Source organism: Danio rerio, chromosome 17 (genome assembly GCF_052040795.2).
Source record: "Danio rerio strain M-AB ecotype USA chromosome 17, GRCz13ab, whole genome shotgun sequence".
Taxonomy (NCBI): domain Eukaryota; kingdom Metazoa; phylum Chordata; class Actinopteri; order Cypriniformes; family Danionidae; genus Danio; species Danio rerio.
In genome coordinates this window covers 39,697,386-39,710,788 of record NC_141037.1, presented here as the reverse complement: position 1 = coordinate 39,710,788, position 13,403 = coordinate 39,697,386, and the positions used below count along the sequence as shown (strand labels likewise).

Genomic DNA, 13,403 nt, shown 5'->3' with positions numbered 1-13,403 from the left:
GCCGAGCGCAAGACTGCAATGGGCAAATGACAGATTGCAGCATTTTTGAACTGTTAGCAAAGCCACTGGCTAGTAGCCATCGCTCTTGTGGGAAATGAAATTAGTGCGGTTTGATCACGTCATATAAAATCCTGAGGGATGTTCTAGTTATTTCTGATGAGGCTCAAAGCAAGAGAAAACAGGAATTAATATTTATGAGGTGATGGGAACATTTATAAGAGGACCTCATTATATAAGATCTGCATAGATTTGTATACACTGTAGAAAATGTAATGACAAAAAGTCAAGCCAACAAATATTTTTATGTTGCTTCAACTTCTTTCTAAGTTGATGTAAGTTGAGATGACAAGAAAAGTTCATTTGATTCAACTAAAAATTAAAGCAGCAAAAAAATTTTACAGAGTACATACAGAGCTCAGCATAAATGAGTACACCCCATTTTGAAAATGAATATTTTTCTCCATTTCTTAGCGAATATGGGTTAATTTTAAATGATCGTTTTTCTTTTTTAAATATTTCCCAAATGATGTTTAATAGAGCAATGGAATTTTCACAGTATGTCTGATAATACTTTTTCTTCTGGAGAAAGTTTTATTTGATTTATTTTGGCTAGAATAAAAGCAGTTTTAATTTTTTTTACATTCATTTTAAGGTCAAAATTATTAGCCCCTTTAAGCTATTTTTTTTCAATAGTCTACAGAACAAACCATTATTATACAATAACCTAACTACCCTAACCTGCCAAGTTTACCTAATTAACCCAGTTAAGCCTTTAAATGTCACTTTAAGCTGTAGAGAAGTGTCTTGAAAAATATCTAGTCAAATATTATTTACTGTCATCATGGCAAAGTTGAAATGAGTTATCAAAACTATTACGTTTAGAAATGTGTTGAAAAAAAATCTTTTATTTGTTAAACAGAAATTGGGGAAAAAATAAATAGGGGGCTAATAATTTAGGGGGGGCTAATAATTCTGACTTCAACTATGAAGTGTGTGTGTGTGTGTGTGTGTGTAATATTTGTCTGTACCATATGAATTTGGGCTACTAATTTTAAAGTTATTTTGTTAGATTAGTTCCATATTTGGCTTCAGTACTGACTAATCTAATGTATATGCACAAATATAATATTATATAATAATTTAAATGAGATTTGTGGCGGGTGTACTTATATATGCTGAGCACTGTATATAGCAAACAGCGTTTGGAGCTGTCACTTGATTCTCATATGCTCGTAAAAATAAAGTTTTTTATTGGCATTACTGGTTCATGAAGAACCTTTATAATGCTTAAAAACTTACATTCAACAAAAAATATTTTTATTAAAAAAAAAAAGTTCATCAGAATTTTTAAAATATTATTTTCAATAGAAAAATAAGTGGTTCTTTTAAGAACTGTACATGAAAAGGTTCGAGAAACAAAACAAAAAAAAGTTCCTGCATGAGATCTCTGAGAAAATATACTCTAGGAACGTTTATTTTTTAAAGCATACACATAATTATAATGGCATAAGCCTTCTCTATTACTATAAAAAGCTTTCAATTTTCAGCTTTAGAAGCTCCACACTGAAGGCCATCACTTGGTGAAAGATTTATAAAGGCTGACAGAAAGAATATGGCAAGCCATTTTAACATTTAATCCATAAAATGTAATAACTATTTTGAAGTTAGTTGAAGCAGAGGCACTGCTAAGTGGGGGTAAGTTAAGACAATTCTAGGGCCCACGCAAAATTAACAGTATTTGCAGGGGCCCCAACATCAAATATTCTTTCATAGGGTCCAAAATTAATAGCCTCACCCCTGGTTACTGATTTTTAAATACAAAAATATATTAGTACCTATTCATTGGCTATTAGTGTTTATTTACCTTCTTAAAAGATACTGGAACTTATTTAATAGATAGTTATTATTTACTAGATACACTTACACATGCTTATTGATTAGACACTAGCACACATTGGATAGTTACTATTCTCTTGAAATGATAACATTTAAAAAATTGGTCATTGACTTTATACAGGGATTTGTCATAGAGATTACAGCAACTAAGCTTCGACTAGTATGTATCCCAATTGTGACTAGAACATACTTTTTTGTATACTATTGTACTAGTATTTATTTTAAATACTGTCAACTATTATTAAATATTAGTGCTTAATATATACTGAAACATATTAAATATATAATATTTACTTATTACAGAACTTATTCAAAGGTTCACATTAATTAGAGACTAGTCCACATTTATTGGTTACTAGTACTTACTCAAAATGACATTAGAATGCTATAAGCCTGGTAATATTGCTAGTATCTACTAGTATCTAATAAACAACAAATAGAGTCTGATGAACAAGTATTTCTTTTTTTAAAGCTACTGGCATATAAAGATTTTAAAGGGTAAAATGGCTTGCCATAAGAGGAAAGCAAAGAGGTGAAACATCAAAATAGCTCTCTACTGCCACCTATCATGGGGTGTGGCTACTACAAGCAACATAGAAGACAAACAGCTCCATGATGATGACATAAAAAGAGGGAATCAAATCAAAAGAGTGCAGTGATTATTAAGATTTAGAAGCTGACTAAAAAACTGTAACCAAAATGTCATTCATCTAAGATGCATCTTTATTTTTTTAAGGATTGAAAAGTAACTCAAATTATATTGTTATATTGTAAGAAATATTGTTACCGCAGTACTCAGCAACAACATTGCATATTAACCCAGACAAAGAGCCTCTGACTCTCTAGAAAAGCTACAAGAACTATAATAGGTGACCTCCATGGTACTTGTCTTTCCTATTATGGAAATCAATGATTAAATTCCAGCATTCTTCAAAATATCTTCTTTTGTGTTCAGCAGAATAAAGAGTTTCATTAAGGTTTGTAATTACTTGAGGAAGAGTAAATAGTGAGTAAACAGTCATTTTTAAGTGAACTTTCCCTTTAAAATAAATTTAAAAGTGGCTGCCAAAATATTCCAACATTTATGGACACTTTAATTACATTGTCATTTCTGTAGCCTATTTTAATATTGTGTGTAAGGTTTAATTACTATTTTTAACCATTAAGAACTATGTATGATAACTTTGTTGACATTAACGAAATTGTAATAAATTTTAATCAGGTCTGCACGATACCTGGAAATTATGCAATGTTGTTGTTGAGTGCTGGGATAACAACACTATTACTCACAATATTACTTACAATATAACAACACTACCCTAAAAAATGCCATTTTATTAACTATGTATTTAAATTATTGACTTATGTAATATTAAAATATACAAATAAAAGACATTTTTCAGATCTAATGCATTTTAATTTACACTAAAAAACTGTCAAAGTGCAAACTTTTAGTCTTTAAAACGCTAACAACACTAACAACAAGTGAAAACCTCTGCAGATAATCTGACTCTGACTGGCTGATGTCAGTTTCCTTTCTGGTCTTGACTATTTATTTTCAGCTCTAGGTTCACCTTTGGGCTGCACCAGAGTCTGGCCAATAGCAGAACAGCAACTACTGGGCAGGTGGGGATAAAGATAGTAAGGCCCCATGTGAATGATCAAATTAAGATAAAGAGCCAATGAATAAATTAATTTATCTCACGTCTGCGATATGAACATTGCATATACTAATATTTTCATAACAATAATTTGAGACAATAATGAGACATTCTGCAACCATTTATATTTAATGATTCAGTCTTAAAAGCCTTCTGTAGCCAAATCCTCCATTAGTTTGTGATCCTGTCAATCATTGAAAACTAATTTATAAACCAATCAGCATCCACATATTTATAACAATAATTTTACGATATATTCTGCAACCCTAGTATTTATTTTTAATGATCAGTCTTAAAAGACTTCTGCAGCCAAATCCTCTACTGGTTTGTGATCCTGTCAATCATTGAAAGATAATTTATAAACCAATCAGCATACAAATTGTGCAATAATCCACTCCCACTTTCCTACGGACACCCACCCATGCGGCTTGGGGTAGCATGAGCAAACAAGAATTCAAGACGTAAAACCAGGGCACTTTTCCATGACCCAACATCATTTTTTATATCTTTATTCCATTGTATAATTGCCCTTATTTCAAACATAATAATGGAAACCGCTTCATTTCTCCTCCCATCCCTCCTTATTGCCTCTTGATTGTGACATCTGTGTCTGTCTTGATTTTATTGGATGAAGCGCTCCTTTTGAAAGGATAATAAACGTGTAAACAAATTCAAAACAAGCCCTTCTCCTAAGCTTTGGTTCTCATTATCAAATTGAGCGGCTGCCCTTGCCAATGTCCCCCTCCTAGGCAATGTCATCTTTTTATAACTCAAGATCGGCCTTAATCAAAAGTGTCTATAAATTTGAGCTTCTCTAATTAAGGTCTCCTTCGCCAAGCATACAAGTGGGCGACCGGGCAGGAATCGCTCCCAAAAAAAGACTCAAATGGGCTCCCAAGCACAGCAAATCACATTATGATTTCAACTCTTGCTCGTGCACAACTCATCTTGAGCCGGTTAACCCAGATAAAGAGCCTCTGACTCTCTAGAAAAGCTCCAAGAACTGTAACCGTTGGCTTCCATATTTGTCTTTCCTACTATGGAAATCAATGCTTGCAGATTTTCAGCATTCCTCAAAATATCTTCGTTTGTTTTCAGCAGAATAAATAGTTTTATTAAGGTATGGAATCTACTTGAGGAAGAGTAAATAGTGAGTAAATTGTCATTTTTAAGTGAACTGTCCACAGGCTTTCAAATTTTAAAGTGGCTGCCCAAATATTTCAACATTTATGGACACTTTAATTACATTGTCATTTCTGTAGCTGATTTAATATTGTGTGTAAGGATTAATTACTATTTTTAACCATTAAGAACCATATATGATAACTCTATTGACATTAATTACAATTTAAAAGTCAAAAGCCTTGTACTAACCCCAACTCCAGGGTTTTCCCACACTGTAAAACCCAAAAAGTTAATATGACTCAAATCATTTGAGGAAACCAATTGCAACAAACCCTTTAAGTTCAAAAACTAATACTAATGAGTACTCTGAGCTTAATCCATTTGAGTAAATGAAGCTATTTGAGCACAGTAAAACCCAATAAATGAAGAGAACTCAAACCAACTGTGTACTGTAAACCTAATAAGTTAAGGCAACTCAAACCGTTTGAGGAAACCAATTACTACAAACCATTTAAGTTAAAAAAACTAATCTATACGAGTACTGTGAGCTTACTCTATTTAAGTTAAAGTAATGAGGTATTTAATTAACTCATCAACACTGAGTTCAAGACTTTTTTCAAATGAGTGAAATTAACTTTCATTCAATTTTAAGTTAACTACACTAATTTCATTTGATAAAGTTGACTGTCGGGTTTCACAGTGCAGTGAGAATTTCAATAAGTCTCAATAAAGAGATAAGAAAGTATCTTGTGTCTATTTTATAAGAATACAATAGAAATTGTTAATACTATAACATTAATTAATTCTGTGAAATAGTCTTTATAATTCAAAATGCAATTCTATAAAAAGTCAAAACATTTAATAGAAAGTAAAGCTGTAAATGTGTTACAAGATACATAACTCATTCTAATATGTTGATATGATGGCCAAGCAACAACTCATATCATCTTCTGTGCTGGAAAAAGTTAACATTGGAAAACCTATTTGAAATGTATGTAACATTAACAACATACTTCAAACTTCAACTGCATTTATTGATCTTAGTTCATGTTAATTTTAAAATCAAAAGGTGTACAAAATACACATTTTGACTCTAATAATTCATTTATTCATTTTCTTGAGGGCTTAGTCCCTTTATTAATCCAGCGTCGCCGCAGAGGAATGAACCGCCAACTTATCCAGCAAGTTTTTACGCAGCAGATGCCCTTCCAGCCGCAACCTATCTCTGGGAAACATCCGCACACACATTCACACACACACTCATACACTACGGACAATTTAGCCTATCCAATTCACCTGTACCGCATGTCTTTGGACTGCGGGGGAAACCGGAGCACCCGGAGGAAACCCACACGAAGGCAGGGAAAACATGCAAACTCCACACAGAAACGTCAACTGAGCCAAGGTTCGAACCAGCGACCCAACGACCTTCTTGCTGTGAGGCGACAGCACTACCTACTGCGCCACTGCCTCGCCAACTCTGATAATATATAAGTAAATATTATTCAATTAAGCTATGCCAGGTGACCGCCTCCTCCCTCCGGCCCACAGCTGACATCAACAATCATGAATCACTATCATTGTGCAGTCACATATAGCCACTTGTGGTTTTAACCCTCAGCTACTGGACATTTCAAGTACTGTACTATTTATTCGGGTTACTTTCGTTTCTCTCAGCGTGCGGTACGCACATGCAGATTATTTCTGGGGCTGATTTAAACATTGAAATATATGTCCGTAAGTGCTCTATTTTTATCAAAGCTCTATTTTTGTAAATATTCAAGGGTCATTTGATTATAATCAGTTTTATACTGCCTGTATTTTGTTGTACAAACACTTCATCATGGCTTACACGTTATGATGATGGTATATATTTGATTCTTTTGCTAATATTCAATTCAAATGATCTCATTGATTGATTTTCCTAATATGCATGTTAAGATTTGTATAAAAAAATGTTCATTATTAAAAATTTTACTGCTGGCTGTATTCATGTTAATGTAAGTGTGAATATAAACACACTTTTACCCTCTTTGTTGTAGTTTTACAAAAAAAGAATGATATTGAGAAGAACAATTGCCAGTAAAGTCAACAAAGTTACCCAAACACTTTTCTGCTGTCTTATGCTATCTGTTAAACTTTTGGTTGAGCAGCAATTGATTAACAAACCTAATTATTATTATCATATTTTCATAGCAATTTAAATTACCCCTTCAATATGTACAACAAGGAACAAGAAGGAGCTTTTAATTACATCAGGTTTCCACTTTTTTTGTGTGCTTGAATATTTAAACGGCCCTCCTAAGAATTGTCAGTCACTGATAGAGCCCCCTGCCAATTTGAGTTTAAGATCCCTAAGAAATGCTAACAACAAACAGCTTTATTAACGATGATGATGATGATCAATAATAATAATACGAAGAAGAAGAAGAAAAAGAAGAAGAAAAATAATAATAATAATATAATAAATTTACTATAACAAATGTATTGTTAATTTTACATTAATGTAAAATATGTTTTAATTAATGGACACTATAGTACATTGCTGCTATTATGTTTAATGCATTAAATTATCATTCATTCACAGTACAGTATGTATACATATGCACACACAAATGAAATCTGTCCTCATAGCATTTTTCAGCTGCATTTGACGCTACTTATTATGTTTATTTAAAATCCATGCATTTCTACTGAAAAACGAATGGCTTGGTTTTAAATTGACTACAATTTAGATTCTCAAATTAGATTCAGTTTAAAGAGAAGTACATTACTTGTTGACTTTGATTCATCAGTTCGTCTGTGACTCCTCTGTTTGCTTCTTCTTCAAATGAGAAAGTCGGCTGACGGCAGAACTGTAACTCTGGGCAAAGATTCCCCCAAAGTTTCCAGACAATATAAAGCTGAAACGGGACAATGATTTGTTTCTCAAACAGAGCAAAACACAAGTCCTCCACCGCAGTTAAGTCATAGCAAATTACAGCATGGTGGATTGAGAAACAATTACAAATTTACAGAGCTATAAAAGAAAGTTCCTCAGAAGGATATTTTTAGACAGCCCTTATGGGAATATGTCCATATACAAGACTTTATGATCAATGCAATGCTGTGATCACTCCATCAAAAGCCCTTCTCCAGCCAAAAGACATATCAGTATTCTGCGCTAATTACAACATCGGACAACAGCCAACTGGACAGCAGTCCAAGAAAAAGCGAATGCTTACACGCAAATACAGTACATGCACACAGAGTGTATCATCTACCGTGTAGTTTCATTTTCCTACAGGGTCATTCAAACTATGGCCCTTGACTACTTAGACTAAGTGCTCAATTAAGCATAGCTTGTTAGCTGGTTTCCTTTCCAGCTACGTTATTGCTGCCATGTGCGGTATTATGGTACTGTATGTAATACAGCGTGTTTGGCCAATATGACTACATTTTGAAATATATAGTTCTGTACAATAGAAATCTCTGACATCTTAGACTCTTTTTAGACTCACTGATTTAGTATTTACAGGTTTGTCAGACCACCTGTTGCTTTTTTTACTCTTCTTTTTAAAAGACTGTGTAGAAGTTAAAATAATTATCATGAAAATGCATAGTATTGCAATATTTGTAGTATATAGTAATGAAACTGACATTCTTTTATCTACTGGGTATGAGCTGTATGCACAACTAGTGTTTCTTAACCAATGATGAACCTCCGGTGAAAGATTTATGTGACTATTTTCAATTTTATACGGTTCCTTTTACAGCATCGATGGTGTAATGTAATTACAATACATTAAGTAACACAGACTTGAGCATTCATTTGGTTTTTAAAGCGTAAAAAAAGAGACAATAGACTGTTCAAACAGGCTAGCGCAGAAATTCCATTGAAAATACTGGGGTAAAATTAAATTCCAAATTTTAAAGAAATGGCGCAAAAATAGATAATTGAATACAGTGCTTAGTCTGAAACTCACTTTATATCGTATCTCAGCCAGGCAATGAAGATCACCTTTATTAAACAAATCAGATGTTAAATGTGAAAATTTTGTATGGGATGACAACTAAATGGAAGCCCATGGGACTGGTTGACTTAAAGGTCAAAGGTCTCTGCTATATCCCATTAACTGTATTAATAAAAGTTGACATTTTATGATTGGCAGACTATAAACATTATTATACTTCACAGATATTCAATTAGGCGACGCAGTGGCACAGTAGGTAGTGCTGTCACCTCACAGCAAGAAGGTGGCAAGTTCGAGCCTCGACTGCGTTTCTGTGTGGAGTTTGCATTTTCTCCCTGCGTTTGAGTGGGTTTCCCCTGGGTGCTCCGGTTTCCCCGACAGTCCAAAGACATGCGGTACAGGTGAACTGGGTAGGCTAAATTGTCTGTAGTGTATATGTGTGAATGGATGTGGATGGATGTTTCCCAGAGATGGGTTGCAGCTTGAAGAGCATCCACTGTGTAAAACATATGCTGGATAAGTTGGGGGTTCATTCCACGGTGGCGACCCTAGATTAATAATGGGACTAAGCCGAAAAGAAAATGAATGAATGAGTTATTTAATTATTGTATTAACCAACGGCAAGATTTTAGAAAGAATCATATTTGAATTAATCACAAGCAATGTTAATGTAGCTTTTTGTTTTACTACTAATTAGTTCAAACATGACACCAAATGAAAGTTGTTTCAGTGACTTTAGTTGTTATTTAATGAAATATTAAAAATCTAATTTATGTTACCTTACTAGCAAACGAGTAAACAAGGTCAATTTGAATTTCATGTTCCTACTAACGACAATCTAAAAAAGCACACAGAGCACCAAAATGTCCAAGTCAAACTTTTACTTACAGTTTATTTACAAAATGCCACTTTTTTTTTATGAAAAAACTATATATATCATTAATTATTTTCCATATAAAGGCAAAAGTGGCAAAGCAGATTTTTTTCAGACTACAATACTGGATAATTAACCTAAAACATAACAATCAAGATTCATTTTGGGAACATTCTACCAGAAGCTTGCATTTTCACTTATAAACAATGTGACTGGGCCTGACCTTTAAGCTTGCCTTTCTTAGAAAATCCTACAAATTAATGATAGAACCCATCATTGATCACGGTCAGCTTCTTCTTCATCAAATGACTTTGCTTTGAGTTATAGCCTTAAAGGTGTGTTGCACGCATTTTATGTTCAATTTAATGCAAATATGACAGCACTGACGGAAACATGGAGACAAAGCTATTAAAGCTGCCAGCTATTGGGCTAAGGACAAGGACAATGACAGAGTTTGTACATTTGTGAAGTGCTCTTTATAAAGAAAACCATCTCAGAACCAAATTCACAGAATAACTCACAGAAATCCACCATTAGTTCATTTTGAAATTTTAGGGGAAAATACTTTTTATTCACTGTGTTTTTATTTCAGGGACAGATATGTTTATAGTATGTGTCCCTGTGATGCATTTACAGTTTTTGTTAAACATTTATAAAACAAACTAAAAATCTCAGTTTATAGGTGCAAACCAAAATCTGGCCAACAACCCCCACCCACATAATTATTTACCTAATTTCATTCATAGCCTTTCAAAAGCAAAACACAAGAAGGGAAAAAAGATTTCTAAAAATGACAATTTTAGGGCGTTTCAAGACGAGCCAATTCACCTGAAGTTATAAATATTCATTTGTTTTCTTTTCTGCTTAGTCCCTTTATTAATCTGGAGTCGCCACAGCAGAATGAACATATGTTTTACGCAGCGGATGTCCTTCCAGCTGCAAACCATCTCTGGGAAACATCCATACACACTCACACACACTTCGGACAAACCAATGCATGTATTTCATGCATCCAGAGCATGAATCTGGATCCAGAGCAGGGAGAACATGGGAGAACATGCAAACTCCACACAGAAACGCCAACTGACCCAGCCGAGGCTCGAACCAGCAACCTTCTTGCTGTGAGGCGACAGCACTACCTACTGCGCCAACCCGTCGCCGTATTACAAACTGTTCACAAATTCACAAATCAATAAGAGTAACATTAACATCGCTGATTAGATCAGCATCGTGATTAGTCGATAGACCATATTGAATTTATTGTTGCCAGATCGGTCCAGTGCGCTCCAAGGCCTCATTTTAATAATCTTGCCCGAAAAATAAGCGCAAGCGCTAGCCCAGATACAGCCTCCCATGTCGAACAATCATAATCACTCTTACCATAACACCGCAATTATCCTCATTGCTTACAGCAACACAACACGCATGATGGATGAGCGTTATGTGTGCAGCAGCGTGCGCGCGCCCGAGAACCGTCTCCCACGCGCGTCCCCGTCTGTCGCGGCTCCTCTGATCAATTCAGCGCGCGACCTCCATAAATCACATCATTAAGATAACGTCGGCGGCCCCTGGCTGGCTCATACATTACCCTGGCAGACTAAACTCCATCCATTCAAAGCCTGACAAACAGCTGACACAACAGCGACAATCCACATCCGCCTCATGGAAACAGTAGTTCACAGTAGTCCTCGTGTCAGACACTGAGATAATTATCCATTCGTGCTGTAAACAAATGCATATAGCGCACATCTGAGGTGTTCTGGAGCTCTTTTAATATTCGCAGGTACCTGTGGGAGGTATATGATATGTTTGGAGAGCCTAAGCTCCTTTGCTGCATATGTTACCATTATACTTCATGCCTGGTTGCAGTCAACTGATTTCTTGTGACATTATGATCCTGCACATTTCCTCCAGCGGTAATTAGTCGTAGCAGTCAATAAATCTCCTCTGTTTGTTTTTGTAATGTTTATTATGCTTTAATTGCGTTTTTGCCCCATTTTAAGAGCCGTTTTCTGCACATCGAGAAGTTTCTTATGCGATACTGAACGACCGCTTCATTACATTAATATCATCAGAACTCTGATTGTACAGTTTGTTCAGACAATCCCCAAAGTGTCCAGTGACAAAAAGAAAAGAAAGTCTTTTAATGACAAAGCAAGACGATTTGGAGACTCAGAGAAGAATCGTCTAAAATCAACATTACTTCAAACATGAGCTCATCTAAACATCTGTCCACAACATGTCCAATCACTGCCGTGCTGAGGCATGTACAATTGTTTCTGGAAATAAATATTAGGCCTAATTCAGCTCTGATTGTAGCGGCCAGTTGTGGGCCTGAGAGGAAGTGGTCGTTTGCGGCAGACGAAAGTGAATATTTCTCCCAGGGTCCTCCTGTTAATCACCTTTATTTATTTGCTCTCGTTTTACTCTTTTCTTCTTCTCTGAGACTTTGTGAATTGATTTGTCGGATGCTCCTAAACTCTATTTCACACTTATGCGGCAGTTAAAACAGGAGAGGCCTGAGTGTGCTTTAAGTGAGGGTCTGCCATGAAGGGGTGGACTGAGTTCAATTATACTTAGGCTGTCTGTCTTTTCCCGTCACACTCCATTTGCGGTCGGCGGATACGTTTACACAGAAACTAATCATAACTAAAACATTTTTGTGTAAATCTTACCAAATGACTCTGCATAACAGGGGCAGAGAGAGGAAATCAATACCAAAAACACTTAAGGTAACATCTGACCGTTCTTCCGGACCTTCTGGATAAAACTAAGATAAATGATGAAAAGAAAATAAGTTCCCATTAGGAACACTTATGAAGGAGAATTTTTTTGGGCAAATGCAAAGTCCGTAAGTAACATCCGGCTTAACTAATTTGGGTCCATTTTTTTAATTAATGCTGAAGTGCCCTGTGCACTGTATATTGTTTTAAAAGTCAGCTAATTGTTCCACAGATGTGGAATATTTCCTAAATAAAAGACATCTCTCTAAATATTATTATAATATTAGTATACACCAAGAAACTATGATTTAGCTTAATAATTATTCAATAATTTTTTGTACTCCTTATTTTTTATTTCAAGTTCAAATCCCCCTTAGTTCAAATCCCCCCCCCCCCCCCCCCCCAAAAAAAAAAAAAAAGTGGTTAGTCTTGGGGCAACACCAGTGAGAGGCACAAAATTATTTTCTAGAACATTTTCTTTCACTGTTTCTTGTTGGTGAAAAGATCTTTCAAACCCCACCAGAAACTGATGGGGCATCTCTGACATCTATGACAACATTCGATAGACAACTATAAAAATGTACAACATAAGAAAATAAACATCTATTCTGAAATCCATTAGTGTGCACCATTCTCAATAATGCCTGGAACTATGAGCATTTCTGTTGTTTAATTGCCTGTTTTGTTGTATTCCTTATTTGCAAGTTGTTTTGGATAACAGTGTCATATTTCACCTACAGGTATGTGTAGCATGGCTGTCATTTTCATCTATTTATTCATTTTGCCAGTTTCGGTAAAAATTAGTTTTTAAAATAAAAAATAAAAAACAGCATGTAATTTTTTTAATTAATACATTTTTATTAAACTCTTAATATTTCATTACACATATAGTAAAAAGTTAAAGAGTATGAAAAGTTACACGAGGGACATTCAAGATGAAAAAATCCAGATTGAAACAAACTAAAACTGCAAATTTTCTCAGTTTGATAATATTTTTTCTTCTGAAGAAAGTTCCATTTGTTTTATTTTGGCTAGAATAAAAGCAGTTTTTAATTTTTCTAAACCATTTTAGGTCAAAATTATTAGCCCCTTTTGTCTACAATAACTGGCCTAATTACCCTAACCTGCCTAGTTAACCTAATTAAGCTTTTAAATGTCACTTTCAGCTGTA

At 34.7% G+C, this 13,403-nt stretch overlaps 1 protein-coding gene across 6 annotated transcripts in view; it reads right to left on the bottom strand.

The window, feature by feature from the left end:
- Positions 1–13,403, bottom strand: part of slc25a21 (solute carrier family 25 member 21) — a 203,191-nt gene that overhangs the window by 183,471 nt on the left and 6,317 nt on the right. For 2 of the 6 annotated variants that reach the window (XR_015512783.1, XM_087289549.1), the window contains exon 1: positions 10,890–10,954. The gene's annotated coding sequence lies outside the window, so the exon portion shown is untranslated. 6 annotated transcript variants of the gene reach the window in all.